We start from the raw sequence: 6,752 nt of genomic DNA, 5'->3' as shown, positions 1-6,752 counted from the left end.
GACCTGCCTTTGGGACCAACAACAATAACAAGCAATACAGCAGTGCAGGAAAAGGGCCCACTGTTGAAGAAGTGGACTAAATTCATAATTTGCAATTTTATTAATGGTCAAACTTGGTTATTTCACCCGTAAAATGGCTTTGAGCGATGGGTTATACTTTATTCCCACTGCATGATACAATATGCACAATTCCTTTTATAAAATTGTAAATATTTAAATATATAAGCGCATGTATGTATTCATCGTAACTTACCTCATTATTTAAAGTCTACCATTCCATTCATTTTTGTTTACTTCATCCATATTAAAAATGTTTATATACTGTATATATATGAAAATAAAGGTTAAATGTTATTTAATATTTTTCTATCCTTTTATGTACATAATAAGAATATTTTTATTTGGTAGAAGGAAATGGGTTGTTCATATCAACACAGAGTGATGTACTACATACAAATAAGAATTGCTGATCAGTTGAGATGGAATAATCAAGGAAAATCGGAAATAAAATTAAAAATGCAAAGAAAGAAAAATATTAAAGTTTGTTACTTGTACAGAGACACTTCCTGCATTGGATTAATGTTATAGTAAAGGAATGAAATAAACAATTGCAAAACAAAGAGGAATATTATGCTGTTGACATTACCTGAGAAATGTTGTCCTCTTCATATGGCATTAGATGAAAATTGTTGTGTCCCCTTTATATAAATACTCATTATCTATCATGACTCATTATGTCGAATTTTAATGAGTTTAGTGAAAGGTTGAAAAAAAGCAAATCAGACAATGGCTAGGTTAAGTAGAATTTGAAAATCACATCGCCTGAAATTACATATAAAAATCAGACCATATATCAGTTTAGTGAAATCAGTGTTACTGTATGGACATGAGTCGTGGTATGACAGTGAAACAGTATCCAACAGACTTTATAGGTTTGAGAACAAAGCCCTCAGATGAATATTGGGAGTTGAATGGCAGAACAAGATTAGAAATGAAACTATAAGAGATTACTCAAATGCCATATGTGGATGAGATCATGGTGAGGGTTAAATGGAGATGGTTTGGGCATGCTGTTTGCACTCCTCAAGAGAGATTTGTTCACCAAACTTCCAACTGGGCTCCACAAGGTACTAGAAGAGTTCTAAGACCCAGGCCTACATGGCTGCGGACTATAAAGCGCAAAGTGGGAGATGATGAAGGGAAAAGTATTGATTTCAAAACTCAAGATAAGAGACGACTGGTGAAATCTAACCGAGCCCTTTGCATCAATAGGCATAGGAGGGGATGATGTCGGAGTAATATAAGGGCGAGTTTAGTGCATGACATGGTGTACTATAAAACCCAGGAAGTGATAGGTATAAGACACATTTACCAGTTAATGAAGTTGATGTATAATCACATGTTTGTGAGCATTATGTCACAGTTCGTCATCCCATTTCGCTTGGGTCGGATCAGCCAAAATATTAGTGGTATGTGACCCAAGGGTACAAGATATAACTTTGAAAGACACCAATGTTAGAATAAATAAAAAATTGATGTGGGTAATAAATAGGTTAGGGAATAGGTAGGTCAATAGATATGTTAGGTACTAGGTAGAGTAATGGATAGGCCAATGGATAGTTAAGTAGTTAGATTAGCATATGCAGTGGAACTAGAAAAGTCAGGTCACTGACCTGTTCTACATAGCCACTTTGAGTTGTCACCTTTGCTTCGACCTGAGTAGTTCGTTTTCCTAAGATTTTCATTGCAATGTTGCCCTCGCTTTGGGCTGTTTATTGTACCATAGGATTTACTTCTAGGGGGTACGCATACTTGCCTTCTTTTGAAGGAGTTTAATTTGGCTTTGGGGTAGACCGTAATCCCGATCGTCTGCCCTGCCTGACATTGCTTAGACACCAGTAGCGTGTGTCAAAAACGAGAGGAACTTAAAGATTCTCAATTTTGTTTTGATTATAAAGTAGTTTTAAATATTTTGATTGACTCTTAGTTTTATATCACAGAAGCCATTATTACCTCCACCATTGAAGTTGGAAGAAGGTTATGTTTTTGCCCCTGTTTGTGTTTGTATGTGTTTTTGTGCACAGCTTTCTGGCCACAATTGTAATCTTAGAGTAAAGAAACTTTCAGAGATTAACTGCTATGTAAAAAGCTGTAAATGATTAAATTTTGGAAGGTCAGGGTCAAAGGTCAAGTTGACGGTCAAGCGAAATGTCCAATTCACGTAATTAGCCATAAGTTTGGACATTGTTGTCACAGACTTCAAACTTGGTTCATATTTGAGCGTGTGAAAATCTACGCCAAATTATACATGTTAAGGTCAAAGGTCAAGGTCAAGCAAAAGGTCTGTGAATAAGCTGCTGTGGCAGAGGTCTACTCTCTACTGAGTGCTCCACTATTTATGAGGTGGAAGTGAGATTGAGATTTCATGTTGATGAATATGTTATTTCCCTCAATATCTTTCATGGGAAATTAAAGAGCTTTATACTCCATGTTATAAAGTCTTTGATCGCTTCCAAAAAAAATTACCGCGAAAAGACAGGGAGCGGTGTATGTATATATATATATATATGTATATATATATATATATATATATATATATATATATATATATATATATATATATATATATATATATATCATCATGATCTACGCCTATTGACGCAAAGGGCCTCAATTAGATTTCGCCCGTCGTTTCTATCTTGAGCTTTTAATTCAATACTTCTCCAGTCTTCATCTCCTGCTTCACGCTTCATAGTCCTCAGCCATGTGGGCCTGGGTCTTCCAAATCTTTTCGTACCTGATGGAGCCCGATTTAATATTTGGTGAACTAATCTCTCTTGTGGAGTGCGAAGAGCATGCCCAAACCATCTCCATCTACCTCTTACCATGAGTATATATATATATATATATATATATATATATATATATATATATATATATATATATATATATATATATATATATATATATATATTGGTCATCAGCCGTAGCTAGTCCACTGCATGCCAAAGGCCTCAGACATTTCCTTCCACATACGTCTGTTTATAGCGTTTCTATGCCAGTCTACGCCCTCAAATTTTCTTATATATAGGTTTGTGTATTTATATTTGAGTATGCATATATCAAAATCTTCCTCCTTGACCATATTTAATTAGTTTATCACATTACCAGTCCTCTTTTCTTTTGTAGTTTACCCCATTATCAGTCCTCTTTACTTTTGTAGTTTATCACATTATCAGTCCTCTTTTCTTTTGTAGTTTTATCACATTATCAGTCGTTTATTCTTTTGTAGTTTATCACATTATTAGTCCTCTTTCTTTTGTAGTTTATCACATTATCAGTCCTCTTTTCTTTTGTAGTTTATCATATTACCAGTGTTCTTTTCTTTTGTAGTTTATCACATTATCAGTCCTCTTTTCTTTTGTAGTTTATCACATTATCAGTCCTCTTTTCTTTTGTAGTTTATCACATTATCAGTCCTCTTTTCTTTTATAGTTTACCCCATTATCAGTCCTCTTTTCTTTTGTAGTTTATCACATTATTAGTCCTCTTTCTTTTGTAGTTTATCCCATTATCAGTCCTCTTTTCTTTTGTAGTTTATCACATTATCAGTCCTTTTCTTTTGTAGTTTATCACATTATCAGTCCTCTTTTCTTTTGTAGTTTACCACATTATCAGTCCTCTATTTTTTTTTGTAGTTTATCACAGTATCAGTCCTCTTTTCTTTTATAGTTTATCATATTATCAGTGTTCTTTTCTTTTGTAGTTTATCACATTATCAGTCCTCTTTTCTTTTGTAGTTTATCACATTATCAGTCCTCTTTTCTTCTGTCTTCCTCTCCTTATCATTTATTGACCCCTATCAGCTGAATCTTTGTACACACACATTTCTCATTTTCATATACCCAGAAGAGAGTGGGGAGGGGGTATTGCCCCCAGAAGAGAGTGGGGAGGGGGTATTGCCCCCAGAAGAGAGTGGGGAGGGGGTATTGCCCCCAGAAGAGAGTGGGGAGGGGGTATTGCCCCCCAGAAGAGAGTGGGGAGGGGGTATTGCCCCCAGAAGAGAGTGGGGAGGGGGTATTGCCCCCAGAAGAGACTGGGGAGGGGGTATTGCCCCCAGAAGAGAGTGGGGAGGGGGTATTGCCCCCAGAAGAGAGTGGGGAGGGGGTATTGCCCCCCAGAAGAGAGTGGGAGGAGGTATTGCCCCCAGAATGTGGTAAGGGGGATGGGCCAAGGGGCTCTAGAAGAGCAGATGATGAGACGTAGTGATAGCTGGGGATGGGGGCTTTTGGGCGATAGCCAGGTATCGAACGTGATCCTAGATATTGGTGGCTTGAGTAGGCTTACTGTGTGTGTGTGTGTGTGTGTGTGTGTGTGTGTGTGTGTGTGTCAGAGGACGAGAATTGTCCGATTTTGATTTCAGTTTACACTCCAGATATTGTCACTTTCTACAACTTTATTCTTCTTCTAAAGAGTTAGCCTCAAATCTTTATGTGTGTGTGTGTGTGTGTGTGTGTGTGTATCAGGGGACGATAATTGTCTGATTTAGGTCTCAGTTTACACTCCAGACATTGTCACTTTCTTCAACTTTATTCTTCTTCTAAACAATCAACCTGAAATCTTTATAATACTCCCGGAAAGAGTTTAAACCTCTTACACTCGGAAGTCTTTGTATTGTTACACGTATAGATATTGGCCCAGTTGTATATTGAAGATTATAAATACATAGAAATGCAGAATTATTATTTATTATTACATGCTAAGCTACAACCCTAGTTGGAAAAGCACGATGCTATAAGCCCGGAGGCCCCAACAGTGAAAATAGCCCAGTGAGGAAAGGAAACAGGAAAAATAAAATATTTTAAGAAAATCAACATTAAAATAAATATTTTCTATATGAACTAGAAAAACTTTAACAAAACAAGTGGAAGAGAAATAAGACAGAATATATGCCCGAGTGTACCCTCAAGCAAGAGAACTCTAACCCAAGACAGTGAAAGACCATGATACAGAGGCTATGGCACTACCCAAGACTAGAGAACAATTATTTGATTTTGGAGTGTCCTCCTCCTAGAAGAGCTACTTACCATAGCTAAAGAGTCTCTTCTACCATTACCAAGAGGAAAGTGGCCATTAAAACTGTTAGCACACCCAAATTATTATTTGTTACTTATGAAGGACTCATAAATGTACAGTAACGGTAAATAACATATGTCCGAACAGCTTGTCCTAATCAGCTCCTCTTGAAGAAGGACACTCCAAAATCAAACCATTGTTCTCTGGTCTTGGGTACTGCCATTGCCTCTGTACCATGGTCTTCCACTGTCATGGGTTAGAGTTCTCTTGCTTGAGGGTACACTCGGGCACACTATTCTATCCTTATTAAGCTTTCTCCTATTTTATTAAAGTTTTTATAGTTTATGTATGAAATATTTATTTTAATGTTGCTGTTCTTGAATTTTTTTATTTTAATTGTTAATTACTTCTTTTATTTCCTGGTTTCCTTTCCTCATTGGGCTATTTTCCCTGTTGGAGCCTCTGGGCTTATAGCATCCTGCTTTTCCAACTAGGGATGTAGCTTAGCAAGTAATAATAATAATAATAATAATAATAATAATAATAATAATAATAATAATAATAATAATGATAATAATAATAATAATAAATCTACCTTGTTTCGAATATTGTTCTCCTGTCTGGTCTTCAGCCACTGATTTTCATCTTAATTTGTTGGACAGGAACTTACGGGCTATTAAATATTTTATTCCTGATCTAGATATTAATCTCTGTCATAGTCGTTCAATTAGTTCATTATGTATGTTGCATAAGATTTTTTACAATTCTGACCATGCTTTACATTCAGATATTCCCGAACAGTTCCATCCTGTTCGTAATACTAAGCATGTAGTTAATTCTAATAGTCAGGCCTTCTCCATCATGAGGCTCAATACTAAACAGTATTCTAGAAGTTTTATTCCAGCTATGACCAAGTTGTGGAATGATCTTCCTACTCGGGTAGTGAAATCGATTGAAACTTGCAGCAAATAGTTTTTTTTTTTACATGTTGGACAAGCTGACATAAGTCGTTTTATGGTTTATATATGAAATATATGTTTTGATATTATTACAGCTTTTAAAACATTTTGTTTTAATTGTTCATTATTTCTCATATCGTTTATTTATTTCCTTATCTCCTTTCCTCACTGGGCTTGCTTTACCAACTAGGGTTGTTTGCTTAGCTAGTAATAATGATAATAATAATAATAATAATAATAATAATAATAATAATAATAATAATAATAATAATAATAATAATGAAATTAATTTTACTTTCAAATCTACTTTTATATTCTCAATGACATTATTTGGTATTTCAAAAGAACTCATTAATTTTCATTTGAATATATATAGATTTTGAAACCTTCATTATCTGATAATGTCTTATTATTTCTTCATTCCATTTATGTTTCATTTATGTTTTGCTCTCATTTCTCGTTTATGTATTATTAATCATATTGGAAAGTATCATTCAACAGTTTGAAATAGTTTCACTCTCCATTTTTACTATTTTTACACAATTATTACGACCATAGTTTTAATAGTAAAGACATATGTACATGACAGTTCTGATTTGCCACCAGTGAATAAAATGATAATAATAGAACTTAACTCATTTTCTAACTTTTATTAGAAAAATATAAATTATAAATGACTAGATTACAATATTAATACATTAACATTACAAAAATATA

At 34.6% G+C, this 6,752-nt stretch overlaps 1 protein-coding gene across 2 annotated transcripts in view; it reads right to left on the bottom strand.

Annotated features, from left to right (window-relative positions):
- LOC137623146 (uncharacterized) overlaps positions 1 to 6,752 on the bottom strand; it is a 419,809-nt gene that overhangs the window by 315,494 nt on the left and 97,563 nt on the right. The gene's annotated exons all lie outside the window — the stretch shown is intronic.

This window comes from Palaemon carinicauda, chromosome 30, assembly GCF_036898095.1.
Source record: "Palaemon carinicauda isolate YSFRI2023 chromosome 30, ASM3689809v2, whole genome shotgun sequence".
Classification (NCBI taxonomy): Eukaryota; Metazoa; Arthropoda; class Malacostraca; order Decapoda; family Palaemonidae; genus Palaemon; species Palaemon carinicauda.
Note: the sequence above shows the minus strand (reverse complement) of the source record. Positions and strands in the feature narration are given on the sequence as shown.